This window comes from Equus quagga, chromosome 7 (assembly GCF_021613505.1).
Source record: "Equus quagga isolate Etosha38 chromosome 7, UCLA_HA_Equagga_1.0, whole genome shotgun sequence".
Classification (NCBI taxonomy): domain Eukaryota; kingdom Metazoa; phylum Chordata; class Mammalia; order Perissodactyla; family Equidae; genus Equus; species Equus quagga.
Genome location: NC_060273.1, coordinates 53,717,133 through 53,739,949, shown reverse-complemented (window position 1 = coordinate 53,739,949; position 22,817 = coordinate 53,717,133).

Below are 22,817 nucleotides of genomic sequence, written 5' to 3'. Positions count from 1 at the left end.
CCATGTCTTGGCTATTGAGAATAGTGCTGCTATGAACATAGGGGTGCATATGCTACTTTGGATTGTTGATTTCAAATTGTTTGGGTAGATACCCAGTAGTGGGATAGCTGGGTTGTATGGTAGTTCTATTTTTAGTTTTTTGAGGAATCTCCGTACTCTTTTTCCATAGTGGCTGCACCAGTTTGCATTCCCGCCAGCAGTGTATGAGGTTCCCTTCTCTCCATACCCTCTCCAACATTTGTTATTTTTAGTCTTAGTGATTATAGCCATTTTAACAGGCATAAGGTGGTATCTTAGTGTAGCTTTGATTTACGTTTCCCTGATGATTAGTGATGTTGAACCTCTTTTCATATGTTTATTGGCCATCTGTATATCATCTTTGGAAAACTGTTCATATCCTCTGCCCATTTTTTGATCAGGTTGGTTGTTTTTTTATTATTCAGTTGTGTGAGTTCCTTATATATTATGGAGGTTAACCCCTTGTCAGATATATGATTTGAAAACATTTTCTCCCAGTTGGTGGGTTGTCTCTTTGTTTTGATTCTAGTTTCTTTTGCCACTTTAGTCTGATGAACTCCCACTTGTTTATTTTTTCTTTTGTTTCCCTTGTCTGAGAAGATGTGGTATTTGAAAAGAGTTTTTTTAGTTCTATGTCAGAGTGTACTACCGATATTATCTTTCAGGAGTTTTATAGTTTCAGGTCTTTGATTCATTTTGAGTTTATTTTTGTGTATGGAGTGAGATAGTGGTCTATCTTCATTCTTTTGCATGTGGTTGTCCAGTTTTCCCCACACCATTTATTGAAGAGACTGTCTTTTCTCTATTGTATGTTCTTGGCACCTTTGTTGAAGATTAGCTGTCCATAGATGTGTGGTTTTATTTCTGGGCTTGCAGTTCTGTTCCATTGATCTGTGTGTCTACCTGTACCATGCCATTTTGCTCACTATGGCTTTGTAGTACATTTTGAAGTTAGGGATTGTGATGCCTCCAGCTTTGTTCCTTTTTCTCAGGATTGACTTAGCAATTCAGGGTCTCAAAAAGCAGTTTTTTAAATGTTGATCAAGCCAATTTGATCAAGTTTGGTTTTGTTTTCTTATAAGGTCTTTGTCTTCCTTTGGGATTTAGGTAATACTGGTACCACAGAATGAGTTGAAAAGTATTTCCTCTTCTTCATTTTTCTGTAGAATTGGTATTATTTCTTCCTGAAATGATAGGTGGAATTCACCAGTGAAGCCATCTGGGTCTGGATGGCTTCTTTATGGGAAGATTTTTAATTACAAATTCAATTCCTTAAATAGACTTAGACTATTCAGGTTATCTAATTCTTCTTGAACGAGCCTTGGTAGTTGGTGTCTTTCAAGGAAATTCATCTAATTTATCTGAGATGTTAAATTTGTAGGCATAAAGTTGTGTTCATAATATCCCCCTATTATTCTTTTATTATCTGTAGAATCTGTAGTGGAACCTCAGTGGTTCCTGATATTGCAATGTGTGTGTTCTCTCTTTTTTCCTCAACAGTTTAGCTACACGTGATAAATGTTAATGATCTCCAAGAATCACCTTTTATTTCCCTGATTTTCTCTATTGTTTTTTGCTTTATATTTCATTGATTTCTACTTTAATCTGTATTATTTCCTTTCTACTCTTAGTTTGGTTTTAGTTTGCTCTTCTTTTTCAAGTTTCTTATGGAAGAAGCTAAGTGCATGGATTTGAGGCCTTTTTTCTTCTCTAATACTGTCATTTGTTGCTATAAATTTTCTCCTAAGTACTGCTTTAGCAGCATCCCACAAATGCTAATATGCTGTGTTTTCATCTTCATTCAGTTCAAAATACTTTCTAATTTTGCTTTTTATTTCTTCTTTCTCTCATAGGTTATTTAGAAGAGTGTTATTTAATTTTGTAAATCGTTGAGATTTTCTATATATTCTTCCATGATTGATTTCTAATTTAATTTCACTGTGGTCAGAAAACATATTTTGTATGACTTGAATTCTTTTAAATTTATTGAAACTTGTTTTATGGCCTAGAATATAGTCTTATCTTGATAAACGTTCTGTGTACACTTGGAAAGAATGTGCATCTTGCTATCGTCAGGTGGAGTGTTCCATAAATGTCAATTAGGACAAGTTGGTGGATAGGATTGTTCCAGTCTACTACATACTTACTGGTTTTCTGTCTGTTTGTTCTACCAATTATTGAGAAGTGTTATTACTCTCAGTATAACTGGGTATTTTTCTTTTCTCTTTGTAGCTCTATCAGTTTTGCTTCATGTATTTTAAAGTTGTTTTTAGGGGCACATACATTTAGGATTGTTATGTCCTCTCAATAAATTGGACCCTTTATTATCATGAAATGACCATTTTATCTCTGGTAAAATTATTTGCTCTGAATGCTACTTTGTTTTTAAGATTAATATAGTTACTCAAGCTTCCTTTTGACTAGTGTTAGCCTGGTATATCTTTCCCATCCTTCAACCTTTAATCTATTTTTGTATTTATAAAGTGTGCTTCTTGCAGACTGCATCTAGTTGTTTTCTATTGAACCTAAAAATCTCTGACTTTTAAGTGGAGTGTTTAGGCCGTTTATATATGATGTGATCACTGATATGGTTGGGTTTAAGTCTATCATCTTGCTAGTTGCTTCATATCTATCCCCTTTGTTCTTTGTTGTCTTTTCCCTCTTTTTCTGAGTTGCTTTGCATTAACTATTTTTAGGATTTCATTTTGTCTTCTTTATTGGCTTCTTAGTTATAACTATTTTTTTATTGTATTGGTTGCTTTAGGGTTATAATATATAGCTGTAACTTATTATAGTCTGGCTTCAAGTGATATTATACACTTCATGCATAAGACCTTACAATACTATACCTCATTTCTGTCCTTCCAGGATTTTTGTCGTACATTTTACCTATACCTATGTAATAAAGCCCAGAAACACATTGATATTATCAATGTTTAAACAATCAGCTTTCTTTTAGAGACATTTACTTAAGAAAATTGTACTTATGTACCTATATAGTTAGCATACTGGGTGCTCTTTATGCCTTTGTGTAGAAATTTCCAGCTGGTGTCGTTTTCATTCTGTCTGAAGGATTTCCTTTAACATTTCTTGCAGTGCAGGCAATTCTGATGGTGAGTTCTTTCAGTTTTCACATGTCTGAAAATGTCTTTATTTCATCTTCAGTTTGAAAAATATTTTCACTGGGTATATAATTCTGGCTTTATAGGGTTTTTTTCTTTCAGTACTTAGAGATATTGTGCCACTGTCTTCAGGCTTAAATTCTTTCTAATGAGAAATCTGCTGTCATTCATATCTTTGTTTCTTCGTATGTAGTGTGCTTTTAGCATATTATTGTTAGTTTTGAGCAATTTCATTATAGTGTGCCATAATGTAGTTTTCTGCATGTTTTTCGTGCTCAGGGGTTCATTAAGGTTCATGGTCTGTGGGTTTATAGTTTTCATCAAAATTGGACATTTTTCTGCCATTAATTCCTTTAAAAAATATTTCCTCCCCCTCTTTGGGGACTTCAAGTACATGTATGCTCAGCTGCATCTACTTTTCTATAGCTCACTGATATTTTTATTTTTTAAATTCTTCTTTGATGTGTTTCATTTTGGATCATTTCTATTGCTGTGTTCAGCTTTACCAGTATTTTCTTCCACAATGCCTAATCTGACGTTAACCCCATCAGTGTATTTTCATCTCAGACACTGCAGTTTTTATCTCTAAAAGTTCGTGTTGGGCTCTTTTTTATGTCTTCCATGACTCTAATTAATATATCCAATCTTTCCTATAGATTTGTGAATATATGGAATACAATTATAACAATGCTTTAATATCTTTGCCTACTATCATTATTATCTGTTTAATTTCTGAAGCAGTTTCAGTTGATTGGCTGGTAATTTTGGTTGAATACAAGACATTGTGAATTTTACATTGTTGGCTGTTGGATATTTTTGTATTGGTATTACTGAGCTTTATTCTGTGACACTGTTAAGTTACTTGGAGAGAGCTTGATCCTTTTGGTCTTTTAAGTTTTGTTAGGTGAATTTATTCTAGGGTTAATTTTACCATACTGCTAAAGTAAAACCCTTTTGAATACTTGCCCTGATACCCAATTAAGATATTAAGATTTTCCGCTCTAGCTAGTAAGAACAAACACTAATCCTAGCCATGTATATATGAGCCCTAAGGAGTATCCTTTATTAATTTTATGTGATTCTTTCCTTGGTTTTGGGTAGTTTCCTCACATACATGCACTAATCAGTACCCATCTGAATATCTGAGGGGTAACATCTTCAGATCTCTGAAGTTCTTTTTCTGTGTAGTTCTTTTCCTCCAGTATTCTGTCCTGTGAACCTTAGCTTGCTTGGTCTATGCAGACTCTCCACTGCAGCTCGTCAACTCACAGAGTCCATGAGGCACTGCCAGGGTTCCCTCTGTGCTGCAACCTAGAAACTCTTTCAAGGCACTAAGCTGGGGCAATTTTGGGGCTTACCTCATTTTCTTCCTGTCTCACACAGGTCACCGTCCTTTGTTGCTTGATGTCCAGTATTTTGAAAATTGTTGTTTTATAATATTTTCTTGTTTTGTTGGTGGGAGTGGTGGTACTATTTTTCAGGAGGGAGGGTGAATCTGGGCACTTTTGCTCTATATTAAGTGAACATGGAATTCCCTGACTATATTTTGATAAGGCTGTGCTTCCTCAGTTTTTCACTGGCTTTGCTTCTATTCACGCTTTAAAACTTGATATTTTTCCATTCAATTGTTTTTCACTCTCATCTCTCTCTTCATGGGGGATCTCATCTCAATTTCAGGTAAATCCACATGTTGATGAATCCCAAATTTTCATCATCATCTCAGTCCATTCTCCTAATTTCTAGATCTGTTTGGCCAATGACTTACTGGTCATCTTTTGCTATATGTCCCATAAGATGCTTAAACTCAACATGTGCAAAATAAATAGCCCCCTCCTACAGATTCTTACCAACTCTTATTTAAATCTCCCATAACAACCATCACATTATTTACAGCTAGTCGCTATGTTTCCTTTTCTCTCCTTAAATATCTTAGCGGAGATTATATTTTTGTCATTGCTGTTTTTCCAACATCTAGTACAGCTCCCAACACTAAAGAGCTTCTTAATAAATATGTTGAACTAAATTGAATCCCACATATAAGGGGATCTGTCAGAGGCAGGGGAGAGAAATAGTCTAAGCTAAAAATGATCACACTGAACAGGATCTGGTCCATCTCTCTGAAAGGATGGATTGGGAAGCAGAGCCAGTCTGGGGCACTGGCTCACTTTCCATCTCTGGCCACTATGAAGGAGATACCCAGGGATAAGCAAGGATGGAAAATTAAGTGAAAAGAGGGGCCGGCCCTGTGGCCAAATGGTTAAGTTTGCGCACTCCGCTTCGGCGGCCCAGGGTTTCGCCAGTTTGGATCCCGGGCACGGACATGGCACCACGCGTCAGGCCGTGTTGAGGTGGCGTCCCACATGCCACAGCTGGAAGGATCCACAACTAAAATATACAACTATGTACTGGGGGGACTTGGGGAGGAAAAGCAAAAAAAAAAAGAAGAAGATTGGCAACAGTTGTTAGCTCAGGTGCCAATCTTTAAAAAAAAAAGAAAATTAAGTGAAAAGAATGGAAGGGAGCCAAATTTCTGGGCTCCTAAATGCTAAAAATTGCCTCTTAGAACTATGTCCAAATTAACCACTCCTATTGCTCCCTTCTATCCTTATACCAAATTCATTATACATTGCTTTTGAAGCGTTCTTGAGTCATTTTACGTGAAGATGTTTCTCATCAATCATATTACAAATTCCACCTAGACATACCAACACTTATTGTCTCAGTAGCTTTAGGAGACTTTAGGTGCAAGGACCATGCCTCTTTATCAGACTAAGTGCATCCCCTGGATATGGACCATGATTCTTTTTTCTTCCTAGGAACAGGTAATGAATAAAAATATTGGCTATCTGTCTATCTGTCTATCTATTTATCTATCTATACAAGGAGTGGAGATACAGAGCTGGCTTGGGGTCTGCAGCCCATGTTTGGTCATTAGCATCATTTTCACCACACTTTCTTTACCCATACTACAACCATGCTCCAATAATACTGAGGAGCTGGGCTGTTTCACATTGGCAAGCCAGCTTAAGCTTTGCCTAAAGCTTGTTTGCCAAGGAAATCTTGGCCCCACTTCTCTAGATACAGACTCTCTGGCAGAGCCTGTTGGTCTGTCTTTGGGGAAAGTTCTCAGCACGCTTTGCCTCTGTTCAAGCTGGCTGGGTGGAGCTGGGGTCAACAGGGAATTTGGAGAGCAGGCCAGGCAGGTGTGAAAGCCTCGTCCGGCAACCCAAATATCAGAAAGTCTTTTCAATCATCTTGTCTGGTGCCCAGGTCTGGTTCCTCTCAAAGGTGGGGCTGGGATGGCTCAACTCTCTAAATTCCAAGACTCAATGTTATAGAGAATGTGAAGTAATCAGACTTGCCTTAGAAGACTATTGTTATAAAGAACAGTCCAACTTCTCAGCAACACACTGTACTCACGTCCTGTTCTAATAAAGTTTAATATGAATTTCCAAACTAGAGATGCAAGGCTAAAAGAAGCTTAAAATAAAGATTAAAAAATCATGTTTAATAAATTAAAACAACCATGGGATATAATTATTTACCCAAATTGACAATATTTTTAAATTGATAATATTCAATGTTGGCAAAAGGTGTAAAGAAACAGTAATTTCTGTGTACTCTTGGTGGAAGTGTAAATTGGGACACCATTTTAAAAGTGCATTTTAGGCGTATATATCAAAATTTACTGTGACTATGCCTTTCAACTCGACAATTCCACTTCTAGCTATCTGTCCTTCAGAATTACATTCACATATGCCCAAAGATATACACTCAAGGATGCTCAGTTCAGCATTGCTTTTAATGTCAGAAAGGTATGAGCAATCCAAATCCGTGTTAGTAAGGGTAAGGGAAAATTATTCTGTATATTCACATTATGAAATACTATACCACAACTCAAAAGAATAAAGGAGCCTTTTGTTTTATGACAATCTCTGAGAGCTATGTCATTTAACTGACAAAAGTCATTACAAGACAATATGGACAGATGGTCAAGTTCACACAAAAAATAAAAGAACCTTGGGGCCAGCCTCGTAGTCTAGTGGTTAAGTTTGGCGCACTCCACTTCAGCGTTCTGGGCTCAGTTCCCGGGCATGGATCTACAAAATTGCAGCCATACTGTGGCAGCCACCCACATATAAAATAGGGGAAGATTGGCACAGATGTTAGCTCAGGGTGAATCTTCCTCAGCAAAAATAAATAAATCTTGAAACACTATGTCTATGTATGAAATACACTTCTACAAGGCAGCACATCAAACAGTAAATAATAGTGGGACTCTGAGAAAGTGAGTGGATAGGGAATGGTAAAAAAGAAGGAATGGTAAAGAGAGCTTTAAATTTAATTCTACACTTTTTTTGAAAAATTAATAAAAGGAAACAGAATTAAGAAAAATCCCATTCCTACATAATGTTCTTGAAGAGATGGGAATTCAGGTCTTTCTCAGAAGCAGTGTTTTAAAATTCTGGCTATGGAGTAGAATCACTTGGGGAATTGAGAAAAATTTGTCTAAATTCAAATTCTATAGGAAGCAGAGCCTGAGGCAAGGATTAAAATGCTTGATACTTTATTTGGGTGATGTAGGACCAGGACAATGAAGGTGAAGAGATAACAGAAGTGGGCAAAGACAGATGCAAAATAATGTTATCTAGTCTTACTTTGATGGCCAACACTTCACAAAAAGTATGGAGGAGACAGAGTAGTTACTTATCAGGACTTCTCCAGATTTGTAAGGAGAAGCTGTCACTGACTAGTTGCCCCGAGGAACTCAAGGGTGGGTTTGGAAGTATTTAACTGTTTTTCCAAATTTTTTTTCCCTTTTGTTATGTTAAGGAGATGCAATCACCAACCACCCTGAACCAGACTAAGCCCCACCACAAGAGCAACGCCTGTGACCTTTGCCTTGTTTTTAATGCTCAGATCTCTCCCGGAGGAGTTTAGGCCTTATTACTGCATCCTGCAGTGGATGTGGAAGCATGTTTTCCAACAGAGCCTGTGCAAGTGAATGCCCACTTCTCCCTTTTGAATATTCATTCCCTATCCAAAATAAATGTCCCTGCTTCCCTTTGTTTGGGGATGCCATGACTTGAAATGATTCCTCATGGTCTCCTATTTGCTGCAAATATACCTTACTTTGTGAGACAACTACTTCTGGTGGAGAGTCTGATTTAACTCGCCAGGAGGGAACCCACTTTGGTTTTGGTAACAACCCACTTTGGTTTTGGTAACAACCCACTTTGGCCACACGTAGGAGCAGTCTGTAGAAAAGAGAAAGGAGGGCAATCTACCTGCCCAGATCCCTCCTGTCTCCCATTTCTCATTAGTCAGGGTTTGCCTAATGGTGAGCTGCTTCCCAGACATCATCCAGCCCGCGGCTACTCTCAGAAAATCAGATCCTATGCCTTGAAGTGTGACATTATATCCAAATCTACATAAGAAGAGACGCAACTTGGAGTAATTAAAGCTCAACATGTGGGTCACGGGATTCTTGCTTCTTGGGGTTTCACCTCAAGCTCCAGCCACCTCAGGGGAGGTGGGAGTTGAAGAGGTGGTGGTGGCGGGGTGTTCAGCAAGGATCAGACAGAAGCAGTGGAACACAGAGAGTCAAGGAGAGCCTTCTGAAAGATAGAGGAGATCAAGGGAAGCCTTCAAGGTACAGGACACAAAGCTTGTGTGTCCTGTAATTCTGACCCCACCTCATTCCTAATTAAGTCAGAATGTCTATAAACTTGTATTATTTTAAAGGCTCCCTGGATTATTCGAACATTTACCCAGCATTGAGAACCACAATGCTAAAGCATCCATCAAAACAAACCACTTGGAGCAAATTTCATATCATAGAATCCTATATTTTTCCTTTCAACTAAAAATGGCAAAGCTACTTGGAAGGACATCTTAGAAAGCCATTGCACCTCAGAAGCTTAAGTTATTTCAGAGTAAGTTCTGGAAGATGTAAACACTTCATGACCTTGACTTCCTTTTAGACAAAGGTCACAGAAATTCTTGATGCAAAACAATAAAATTTTCCATTAGGTTACATTTAAACAGCAATTTTGCAAAGGGTGGAGAGAAACAGCAGGTTCCTCAGTCAGACTAAATGGGTTTTGTCTGAAAAAGAAATAATCAGTTCACTCTCTTGGATTTGGAGAGAATACCCTTCCTCAAAACGAACAATGTCATGTTTTATTTCCTCCACATAAATTGTGCTCTAACCATGTGTATCCAGATGAAACCAAAATATGAATAAAGTGATTTCTTGGGCTTTTCCTAGATATGTATTTCCTGGTACAAACATCCAGTTTTTACATTTGTACACAATCTATTGCCTGCTGGTTCATATATGGGTAAACAGCAAGAAACTGTTCTGAAAAGAAGTTGAATATTGCAGAAAAATGCAGCTTTCAGATTTCTTAGATGGCCTAATATTATTTGAATGCCTTTGCCCCTCACTCCATTTCCCTACTCCCAGCTGTCCCTTTGTCAGTTAGCAATTAGAGCGAAAGTTATCACAAGTGATGAGTCTTGAAGTTTACCAAGACTAGGTACGTAAGCTGTATCCTGAGATCTATCACTTAGGTGTATCACTTCTCCTATCTGGTCACAGTTTTCCCATCTACAAATGAGAGAGTAGACCTTGATCATGTCTTCAGCTCCTCCAACTCTGAGATTTTACATTTCTAAATTCTTGGACAATTTCCCATATGCGTCTGTCAATATACATGCTTGGCTGTGAATTCTGCCCAGAAAGTTTCCAAAGACTTAGTGGTCAAGAAAAATTATCTCAAAATAAAATAACATAAATGCCTATTTAAAGCAGGCTTGCGTACTGGGTACATTACATGTTGCAAAACGATGTAGAAAGATGTAGAACCCTCCTCTGGGAACTTACAATCCATTCTGTGTTGCCAGCAGAGATAGAGGGAAAAGTGTAATGACAACACCCAGATGTTGAGAAAATGTATGCCAAGTAATTTTTTTAAAGTATATACCATAGTTTTGGGATTTTGAAGATTATGTTTGCTGATGATAATTATGAGCTAAATATGGATGAATTTGAAGAAATAAAAAATAATAATGAGGATCCAATTCTTTATGTGTAAAGCACCTCCTTCAGTCTCTGTCTATACATCTCAGCCAAAGAGCTGGTTGATAACCTGCAACTCAGATCCATGGCGTTCCAGGAAGCCTTTTGACAGAATGTGCGTGCAAGGCCCACTTTCTATTTCACATTCTCATAGGCTGCTCTTCTTCTCATTTTTGGTAACTTAAAAAAACTACTTGTAAAATTATTTAATCTATCATTCTCAGTAAGTTATGAGAATCATGGAAATGGAGTTAGAGGGTCTTATTTACCTATGATTTCTCTGCAGACAGCACAGTCCCTAGTATGTAGTGAATACCCATAAGTATCTGTTGGGTAGTTTTGTGAATAAATCAATGAACAGATCACATCTACTTCAAGAAGACTTGAGGAGACTCACCATAAAATATACACTGACCATGTTAAGAAGGACGTTGAATAAAGGACCACATAATGGTGGGGAAGGAGAGTATACTGCTACCAGAACCCTTGCCTAAAGCTACTTACTACTATTAAACATAACATTTTAACTCTGGGATTTCTGGCAGTTAAGGCCTAAAGCATCATTATAAGCATATATCAGAAGCATACTGTTCTCTGCCTAAAGAGAACAGGAAATCAGAACTCTTTTTTTATAAGTATATTGAGGAATAATGACCAACATAATGCAAACATCCTCACTCACTTCACCTGAACTCAGAACACACCAGTTACTTGGGTATCCAAAAGAAAGCTCGCCTTGACACACATTTTTCCCAGGTAAGTTGTGTTTGGCAAGCATTCCTTTAGCCTGTGTAGGACTCTGTTCAATGCAAATCATTCTGATCCACAGCTTTCTAGTTGGGAATATTCTCAAGGACACCGAAATCAAATAAGTGCTTTTCTGATGCAGTGAAATGAGAGAGACCATTTTAAGGCTTTTCTGTCAAGTCAGGGGAAATTTTCATCATTTCTCTCAGCACATCATTGAAAACCAAATGTCCATTTCCAAATGTTTCACAAATGGCAATTGCTATGAAAAGACTCATCTATAGCTGATATCACTCCAATGCCAAGAGCCCTAATATCAAGATCTTCATTCAGGGTAGTTTAAACATCTGTGAGTAAAATGGAACTCTGATCTGATGAATTGTTTAATATGATTTTACGTAGATTCACGAATGGGAGAAAAACAGGTCCATGTTTTAGCACAGTGACTGGAGGCACATAGGAGACTCTCAATATTATTAGTACATGCATAATTTTATTTAATTCTCTCAGTAACCACCGGACATGAAGTTTTATTTACTTCCATGCTACAGATAAAGAAATAGACACATACAGATTAAGCAAATTGCCCAGAGTCGCAGAACCAGTAAGTGGCACATTAGGTACTTACGCCCAACTATTCGAGACTACAAATTTCAGGCCCTTTTCATTACAATTTCACTGCTTCCAAAGAGTACAAGGTCTGTTGCTTCTGCAATCCCAGAGCACCTGGCATGAATAACTTGGAAGACGAAAAACACTGCCCTTGACCCTTTAAGAAATGACTAATTTCTCAAGCATATTTAGTAGCACTGGAAACAATGTGCCATGCCTCCACTCAGAAGAGTCTACTGATATGTATCAGAAAGGATGATTTTTGTTGCAAGTAACTTAAGTCCCAATTAAAGGTATCCTCAATAATAAAGAGGGTCTACATTATCTCACAAAACATGATGCCCACTGGTAGGTAACTACAGAGTTAGGGTTAAAGTTAATTCATCATCTCAGCAATATCATCATGGTAGGGGCCCTACCATCTTCAGCATGGCTGATAATATGTCCTAATAATGCTTATCGAATGCCTATTATGTTCTAGACAGTTCTAAATGTTTTACGAGCATTTTAATTTAGTTGATCCTCTCAACACTCCTGTGAGATGGATACCGTTATACTGAGGTAGATAGAAACACTTCATGGACACATGATAGCTGCAATAGCACCAAATATCAAAGTGGACGAAAGGACAAGCAGTGGTTAAGAGAAGGGTGTTGTCTCCCTTGCACCTCTTCTTCCCAGAAGCCACTGAACAGATTTTGTCCAAGTTTCCGTGCTTAAACTAATCACCAGCAAGAGGAACAGGAATCATCACAATTATCTTAAGCAAATCATAATTCACACAAGCTCCTCCAGAATGGAGCCCGCCCCCCATTTCTTCAAGCACGTGGCCACAAAGGGACATAACACCCAAACAAAAGCTGGGCTCTGATGTTGTAGATAACTGCTTGATCCCCAGCTGTTAAGGAAACATCCTTAGACACATTCAAAGTTGATGGGTTTCTTGGAAAAGCAAGGTGGGCAGGCTGGAGATAGTTAAAGGACTTGCTAATTTCCTTGGTGGATACTAGTGCAAGTGGCCTGCTTCAGCAGTTGTAGAAGCTCTTAAAGAAAGCCAAAAACTGAGTTGAACCAAACAAACAAAAAAGCATTGGCTCTTGCAGGAGACAAAGTCAAAGTCTGAGTTTCACAAGTTCAGCAGGACTTAAAGGAATACCATGTGGAGTTTCCAGACGTGGGGAAAGAAGCCCCAGTGTGATTGTAAAGATTGCTGCAAAGCAGGAAACATTCCTGGTGGGCTACATCATGCTGTATTAGGGAGAATTTACTGCCGATCCCCACCATCACGCCTCCAGCAATGGCGGAACTCCTCCAAGCTTCACTGAGATGCATGTGTGTTTTTATGTGGCAGCTAAAAACGTGTGTGTCTTTAGATGTAGGGCATGCGTATGTGTATGTGTGTAGAAAGTTTCCCAAACTTGCTGTTATCAGGTGAATTGTATCCCCTCAAAATTCATATGTTGAAGCCCTAACCCCTAGTATCTCAGAATGTGACTACACCTGGAGATAGGCCTTTAAAGAGGTAATTAAGGTAAAATGAGGTCGTATGAGTGGGCCCTAATCCAATAAGACAAATGTCCTTAAAAGAAGAGGAAATTGGGACACAGAAACACAGACTGAGGAAAGACCATGTGAAGAAAAGGAAGATGTCCATCTTCAAGCCAAGGAGGGAAATCTTAGAATGAAATCAATCTTGCCAATACCTTGATCTTGGACTAACCTCTAGAACTGTGAAAAAATAAATTTCTATTGTTTAAGCCACTTAGTCTGTGGTATTTGCTATGGCAGCCCTAGCAAGCTAACACATTTACCAATCTGTACGAGATAAAAGCATACATGAAATGCTTCATATGTATGGAAAGTTGACTTTTTATAAACGGCTGGCTCTTCCTCAACTCCTCCTTCCTAAGTGTATTGCAGAATGAAAGATAATGTGGTCAAGCAATAGCCTGTTGACCAGTTTTGCTATCTTAACTGAATCAGGTCAACTCTGTAGCCAAGTGCAAAACTTAACCATTTGGGTAGCCCTAAAATGCAACCAGACAACTGCTTTCCGCAAGCTCTGGCTCTTGAATCCATGAAAACATTTTGGTTGTCGGCATGGACATATGACTTACCTTTTCTTTCCCCAAAGAAATTAGAAGATTTCACAGGAGAAATGAGGAGGAAGGCAGGAAGTAGTTTATGCCAATTACCCTACAGAGAAAATCTTAAAACTTGCCTTTAGCCTTTTTTTTGTTCTCTCTCAAATTTCTTCCTTAGAATTGTTGACTTTGGAAGTCATCTCTCTTCTTCCCTGACAGCATTTACTCTAAAGTCTCACCCCCTCTAAATGCCCCCAGGAAAGCCAAATCCCAAATTCCCACTCCTCTCTTTAGCAGCAAAACCTTTCTCTCCTCCTCTAAAAACCTGGATGCCAGATGATAATATCAAGGCCCTGAGATCCTGAAGTGAATTTATCCGTGCGTTTTCTCAACAAAAGCCAATATTTCATTATAAGAAGTTCTTATACCAAAATAAAACTATTTTCCCAACTTTAGAAGAAAAAGCAAATAAAAAGAAAGCAAATAACAGGAAGAAAAAGTGGCTGAATTCAAGGATCTTAAATCCTCCAGTTTTCTTCTGTCAGAGGAGAGAGCCAGTGTTTTGTGCCCTAAATAACTGGACAAGCTCACCAGCCTAGAAAAACTAGAATATGGAAAGTCCCACAGCTCTGCCTGAGTGAAGGTCAGCTAATCCCAACCTAGAGACGGAAAGAAACATTGTTGTTTTCTTTTGAATTCACATTTACTTGCATTAAACGCGCACACACACAGAGTAAAATTATATTTAGAAATGTTTTAGCCCTGACTTCTCAGCAGGGGTAAATGCCTCAATTTCCTGCAAATCATTGTCAAGTGTCTAGACAGGAGAAGTGGAAGCAAAGATAAGAGATCCCTAATTTCAACAGAGGGGCCATCAAGCTAAACCCACCTCAGCTGTGCTTTTTCACTTGGCAACAAACGATAACCCTCTGATAGCCACATATCTTACATGTTGCCTTTGACTTCTGATAAGGAAGAGGAAAGTGGGAAACAATGATGCGCATTGATGATAACACCTCTGGCTGTGCATTTGCCTTGGTCCTTTTAAGTGAATTGAGCCCCAGAGGAATCCCAAACCCCATAGGCCTATCTAATATCTGGAGAGGTTTATGAGCATTTGAAGCTACAGATTAAGAAGAACAATACTTGAAAGGGTTTGTGACTTGTTTAGCACCTTAATTTTAAATACATCTCTAAGTCAATAAAGCATGCTTTGGAGAAATCCCTAAAGTCTCAATACCCTTTCTGAAAGAGGGTTTTACAGTGTCTTAATCTTTAAGAACTGGATGGGGCCTCAGAGGTCAGCAGCATCCTCTACACACACTAAACTCACTAAGGGAATACCTGGGATCAGCAGCAAAGTTTCTTCCTTTACAAACATTCAGAGAACACTTTCCCTGAGAACCTAATCTCTCAGTGTGCAACAGAATTGGACATGTCATTTGCCTGATCCATTCCTCATTAATTCATACATCCATCAACCCTTCTTTGAGTCCCATATTGAATAGGATAAGGATTAAATGGGTAGGCAGTAGAGTCAGGTTGCCTAGGTTAGAACCCTGACTCCACCACACACTAGCTGTGTAAATCTGAGTCAGCTGCTTAATCTCTTGTGCCTCATGTTCTCTGTCTGTAAAAGGGGATAATGACAACACAGCTCTCAGGATTGCTGTGACGGTTAGAGAGCTATAGATGCAAAACACTTAAGACAGTGTTTGACATACAGTAAGTATTTAATGCGTTTTAATTATCTCTATCAAGAGCTAAACACTAATCAGAGGAGGAAAAGACAGGTGAAAAGAACTTTTTAGGGATAATGGTAAAAAAGAGAAATCCACCAACCACTTATTAAGAAATCACAAAGAGAAAAACAAATACCATATGATCTCACTTATACGTGGACTATAAAAAAACAAAAACACGGGGCCGGCCTGGTGGCATAGAGTTCGCGCACTCCACTTCAGCAGCCCGGGGTTCACAGGTTCGGATCCGAGGCACGGACCTGGAACTGCTCGTCAAGCCACACTGTGGCAGCATCCCACACACAGTAGAGGAAGATTGGCAACAGATGTTAGCTCAGAACCAATCTTCCTCACAAAACGAAATAAAATAAAACAAGCTCATAGATTCAGAGAAAAGATCCGTGGCTGCAAGAGGCAAGAGGTGAGGGGTGGGAGAAACGGGTCAAGAGGGTCAGAAGGTACAAACTTCCAGTTATAAAATAAATAAGTCATGGGGACGTAATGGACAGCATGATGACTATAGTTAGTGATACTGTATTGGATATTTGAAAGTTGCTAAGAAGGTAGATCTTAAAAGTTTTCACCACAAGAAAAAATACTTTTTTGTAACTATGTAAGGTCACAGATGCTAACTAGAGTTACTGTGGTGATCATTTCACAATATATACAAATATTGAATCATATTGTACACCTGAAACTAATCTACAGTAGTCCCCTCTTATTCACGATTTTGCTTTTTGAGGTTCCAGTTACCTGCAGTCAACCATGGTCCAAAAATATTAAATGGAAAATTCCAGAAATAAACAATTCATAAGTTTTAAATTGTGTGCCATTCTGAGTAGCCAGATGAAACGTCGAACCACCCGCTCCATCCTGCCTGGGAGGTGAATCATCCGTTCGTCCAGTGTATCCTCACTGTGCATGCTACCCACCCTTTAGTCACTTAGTAGCTGTCTCAGTTATCATATCCACTGTAGCGGTATTGCAGTGCTTGTGTTCCAGTCACCCTTATTTTACTTAATAATGACCCTAAAGTGCGAGAGTAGTGAGGCTGGCAGTTCGGATATGCCAAAGAGAAGCCATCAATTGTTTCCTTTAAGTGAAAAGGTGAAGTTATCGACATAATAAGGAAAGAAAAAAATTATATGCTGAGATTGCTAAGATCAACAGTAACTTTCATTACAGTATATTGTTATAATTATCCTATTTTATTATCAGTTATTGTTGTTCATCTCTTACTGTGCCTGACTTATAAACGAAACTTTATCATAGGTATAGGAAAAAACGTAGGATATACAGAGTTTGGTACTATCTGTGGTTTCAGACCTCCACTGGGGGGTCTTAAAACGTGGGGGGACTACTGTAATGTTGTATGTGAATTACACCTCAATTAAAATTTTTTTAATTTAAAAAATTTTCAAAAAGAATTAAGAAGTCACACAACACAGTAGTACATGTTTGGTTCCTAGCACTTGTCAAGATAAAATTATAATGAGCTTCAACAATAACTCGTAAGACGGTGCTAACTCAGGTTAAACTTAGAACAAATAAACAGTCCAGTTTGAAGGACTGTGAGGGTTCAAAGCAGAGAGATCACTATGGACTGAAAGGGCCAGACAAGATTTCAGGAAGGACGTATGACTGTCCTGGGCTGTACTAGACAAGTAAGATATAGATGAGCAGAGAGAGAAGGAGGCTAGTGCGTCAAAGGCGTCAAAAGCAGAGAGGTAGGAACTGTTGTAACATAGGCCACGCTGAACATCTGGACCAATTTCAGTGGTCAGTCCAGGAAGCAAGCTTGCCATCCTTATTCTCTGCCTTATAGCTTAAAGGTAGACTTCTGTGCGAGCCTTAGGCTGTCTCCAGGTTCGTCTCCTCCAGTGGATCTTGCACACCCTCCACCAGCTCAGCCTTTTTTTTAACACTGCTGCCCTCTCATCTCTGCCCTGCTCCTAAGTCTTCAGGGTCCACCCCACCTTCAGCCCCGTTCCCACTGCTTTCAGGGTAAAAGCAAGTTCCTTAGCCCAATACTCAAGGCTCTTCACAATCTGACACTGAACTGCCTTCAGTTGTGTCTCCCAGTATACCTTTCCCCTCCTTTTGCTCGCGATTCTTCCAGTGAAGGCTTTCTTTCCTGCTTCTATCAATCCAAACTCCAATATAGAATTACCTCCATTCTCCCCTTAGCCATCTAATTCATCATCAGGAACAACTTATTTGCAAACTTTGTGAACAGTTTATTTGTGGATTTTCTGGTTCTTGTCCAACTTTCTAATTCTTTTAAATTTTTTGCTAACTTTCCAATCTCTTTGCTAACTTCTTTAACCCACCACATTTTCGCTCTTTTGAGCTCACAGAACATGTCCATTCCAGTCACCAACCAAACAAATTTATAGTATTCTTTGGGTAGATTTTTATATTGTGATTTCAACTTGGAGGGAGTTAGCTAATTTTTTAATTGAGATTTTGGTTTTCAGTGTGGACTGTAAGTTCCTCAAGATCAAGACTTTTACCTGATTCTTCTTCTTGCAAGCACAGTGGTTGATTAATTAATTACTAGAGATGACAGGAACCAGCAACATCAATTTATGAAACTCCTTTAAACTACTCAAATAGGGACAAGTAATGCATAAGAAAATGTTGGATTTCAAGGTCGGTAGGTTGTAAATCAGGCTTCCTGGAAAACAGACTACGAGACTCTGAGGGATTTTTGTTGTTGTTTTGTTTTCACTTTTGCTTTTGTTTGAGACTCTGAGGTTTGCATTCAGGAAGTTCCTGCTTTTAGATCAACATCTCTGGGGCATGAGAGTCAAGGAGCGAGAGATGAAGATTGGGCAGAGGAAGCAGTGGTTGAACTGCGATGTAGTCGTACCAGAGTCTTCAGTCAATCTGATGGGGAGATCCAGAGCTGGCATGGCCCTGAAATTGTCTCATTTGAAGCACAGGGGCCAGGCCTTTGTACGTCCACTTAGCTACTTTTTGGATGTGGGCTATACCTGGGGAAGGAAAATAACTTGGGCAAGACAGCTGCCTTTGGCAATTCCTGGGGAGGGATGCAGCTGTGAGTTGTCAAGAGTCAAAACTCCTGCAGCTGGCAGAATAAGTGCATTGGTCCTAAAGTCAGAGTCCAGTGGTATACCACAGTATCCACTACAGTTGGGTAACATGACAGCATGAGCTTTCGGCCGTCTCTTCATAACCTCTGCTCCACCTGCGATCATTCTGTTCTCTGGCTATTATGTCCTACATGCCTGACCTGAATTAAACATGTTCATTTGTAGATCAAAAGCCTAGTACTTCATAAGTCCTCCCTTTCTTGCAGTTTCTTGTTCCACTTATCAGGAAAAAAAAATCAAAAACTGCTTGTTAACTGGACCAGCAACCAGCCAGCGTCTAGTCATTAGCACTAGCTCTGGAATCAGATAAGTAACTGTCCCATCAGATGGTTCTGGACTCTCAAGTAGAAATTCAGTCTTCATGGGATCCATCTGAGGCAAGACTGGAAAGATAGCTTTGGGATTTCAGCACTTTCCAGAAACACCAGCTGACCAAACACTTAGCAATGTCAAGAAGCCAACAGCAGGATAGAGCTGTCTTAACAAGAAGAAAGTAAAACTGATTTAGCAAAGAGTAACAAGGAGGCGGGCTGAATTAATCTGCTGATTCATGACCACCTTGAAGAGCTGTTGCTTCCATGTGGGTGGCCCTCCCCCGCGAACCATCAACCCTGCCATTCCTCATCTTTAGATAGTTTGTTATTGATGATGATGATGATGATGATTTGAGATATTTAACAAATACAGAAAAGAACCAAGAATAATAAAACAAAGATTTAGGGGCCTTCTTCCCAGAATTCACTATTGTTAACTTTTTGCCATATTTGTCTCTGTGTTCTTTTTATTAAAAAAAAATATAGGTATAATCCAAATTGCCTCGGTTCCTCCTCTCCATAGGCAAAGGGGATGGTGATGTGCATCTTTCCAGTTTATTTCTATTAATTTTAAATGCATATGTTAGTATCCATGAGAATACAAAATATTGTTGTATGTGGTTTTTAAGTTGGCATAAATGGTGTAACGTACCATACTATAATTTGCTTTTCTTCATGAACTCTTTTTGAGAATTTTTCACATTGCTATACATAGATTTAGTTCATTTTTAACTGCTTATGATAGTTCATCAAAGAACTACACTACATTTTATTTACTCATTCTCCTATTGATGGACATTCAAGTGGTGTCCAAGATTTTCCTTTTTGTGCATTTTTTTCCTGGCTTCCTTGACAGTTCAAAATGAATGAAATGTCTTTTTTTTTTCTTAAATTTCTAGTTGAGATTGACCAGGCCTCCAGAGAAGAATTCCCACTGTATCTTTGTTCTTTGCCCCTCTGTCTCAGCCCTGACAAATACCAGGTGCTAGTTTCTAGAATTTCCATTGTTTTCCGAGTTGGCCCTGCCAACAGACTTCATTCCTAGCCAGACCTAAGAAACAGATTATGGAAAGATGAATATGGGCAAAGTGAACACAATTCATTGGGACTCAAAATAAAATTGTAACTAGTTTTGAGAATTTATCCCAAGAAAATAATTCAAAGAAGGAAAAAATCTATAAACATGAATATTCTTATTATAGAACTACTTTTTTAATGGGGAAAAATGAGAAATAACCAAAATGGCCAACAATGGGGGTCCTTGTATAAATCATGGCACACCAACTCAATAGAATATTATTCATTCTTTTACAATGATGATTCTAAAACCTCTGTATTAAGTGGAGGTATATGATATTGCTCTGTCTAGCTCAAAATAGTTGAATATCAGCACTTTCATGTAATCCAACTTAAGAGCAACAGAGGAAAACAGATGATAGTATGATGTTAGACGAAAAATGCAGAAAGAAAATTACATCTACAGTATATAAAAGTATACTTGCATTTGGACAAGAACTTGAAGGAAGCACAACAAAATTAAAAATGGTTATGTTGTGGAAGGAGAGTGAGAGAGAACTAAAACTTGGTAAACTTACATATGCAAGACTTTATGTACCTTATTCTTTTAATACACACACCCACACCCACCCACACACACATACACACACACACACACACAGGAAGCTTTCATTATTTCCACTTACAGATGAGGGAATTGTGGTTCAGAGTGATTAAGTAAGTTGTTCAGTGTCATAAATTGATAGAGTGGCAGAATTAGAATTTGCATTCAGGCCTCTTTCATTCTAAACCCTGTGTTCCACCCAGGTCCTCTCTGGGAGGATGAAAGAACCATCTTTTTCTTATAGTTCTCATATTATTATTTGTATAATAAATAGAAATTCAAATAAAAAATTCCCACTGGAGCAAGGGTAAGGAAGACAGATTGTGAAATATCTCTCCCCATTCCCACTGGTCCAGAGTGACAGGGCACCCACTAGAATGGCTCTGTGATGTTCCAAGCTTGCCCTTAGGGTTCCTGGTGTAGAACAGAAGGCTGCTGGGAAGAGGATGATAGTCAACAGATAGAGCCGATTGAATCAAAAATGGGATAAGCCATGTACTGCCTAAGGCCACTTGATCAAAGCTCTTGAACAAAGGGACCTCAGCTGTTATGTGACGCTATCTGCTATCCAGAGCGAGCTCAAACCATTTGTGGGTATGTGCATGTTCTCAGGGAGAAGACTCTGATTTCCAGCCTGAATCAATGAACAGAGGAATGCTGGGCTGGGAGTCAGGACTTCTGTGTTCCTTAATACAGCAGACATATGTCCTTCTGCAAGTTACAGAGGTTCTCGGTTTTCTCATCTGAAACTTAAAAGAGTTTGCCTTTTCCAGCACTAAGTGTTTCTTTGGCTTTTTTTCCTACTGAGAAAGAAGAGTTCTTCAGTCTATGACCTGGAGAAATCATGTGTCAGGTGTCTGAGTGTTAAGGAAGTGCTTATTCCTCTTACCTTCACTCTCTCAGAAAAGGGGAAACTTCCACCAACACTTCTGCTCTTCTCTCCATGCACTAATGTGATCACTATCTCCCTGCCCAGTGAATTCTCAGAAAGGCCGTATCCTGGATCTAGTGCATGGAGATACATTCTGCCACAAAGGTAGAAACCAGGCTCTGTCCACTGTCACTTCATCCCACCTGCCAGCAAGTGGGCCGAGTTGCACTTTGTGCTCCCGCTCTTAGGCAGAATGCATGCCAGGTCAGGCTGTGGATCCGCCTCCTATGGAAGACTGGGAGACTGAGCCCTTTCCCAGCTCTCTATCATGCCAGTTACCAGCTACAGCTCTCCAGGTAACTGACTGGCTCAATGTCAGCTGTGCAGACCCCAGAGAGGGCATCAACGTTTAAACTTGGGGTATAGGGAAGAAGAAGTAGTGGGAAGCCCCATTATAACTTGAAGGTCGATCTGTATATTCCAGCATAGAATGCTGAACACCTCAAATTCGGAGGTTTATAAAGCTGATTCTGGAATTTCATCTTCCCCAAGCTCCTTGTATCTGTATTTGCCACTGGTAAAGAACCCAGAAGAGAAAATGAATGGATAATAACCAAAGTACGGAAGAAATACCAGCCCAGGATCAGGTATAATCTTCTCATCAAACTGTTACTGCAAGAATGAGAGAACAAAGGGGTCAGAAGAAAGACAGAAGAAAAACAGATGGCAGAACTGAAATAACATTTCTGCAGTTGAGCTTTGCGAGGGACAGATCTGGAGTTAAAATAAGAATGCTGAACTCTGAACTCCAGGATCCAAGGGGAGAGAGAGGTGGGTGAGTAAGCCCAGCCAGGGATGTGTCCTGGTTCCTAGGGCACCAACATGCATAAACAGAGCAGAGGTAAGAGCTACAACTCTGTTTACAGGACTGCTTTGGGATAGGTAGACTGTCTCCACCTCAGAATGCCTGAAATTGAATGCCACTGTCACCACTTCTAAGACACAGGAACATTAGAAAAGCTGGACATTCATACTCTCAGTTTTCCTAACTGCAGAATAGGGATCATAATGGCCCCCGAACAGGGTTGTTGGGAGTGTTTCATAACATAATTCATCTAAAGCACTGCCACAGCTAACATTCTAAAGACATTCAGCTCCCTTCTGACACACTAGGTTCCAAGAGGGCAGGGGCCTGCTGCATTTGCTAATCGATGGATCCCCAATGCCTAACACAGTGTCTCTGTAGACATTTATTGTTGTTATTGACACTGTGGCATTGAAGAAGGGACTTGAAGAAACAACATTTGTACCCTCTTCACCCTCCCCAGAGCACCTTCTCTCTCATTTGAAGCCAACTAAATACATTGCTGAGGGTAAGCCCACGTCTTTCCCATCTAAAAATTTGTTTTTTTCCCTGCTGTTTCAGGAATCATCGCTGTGTGGAGAGATGGAAACTAACCTCAACCAACCCAGCTGGACTCTCAGT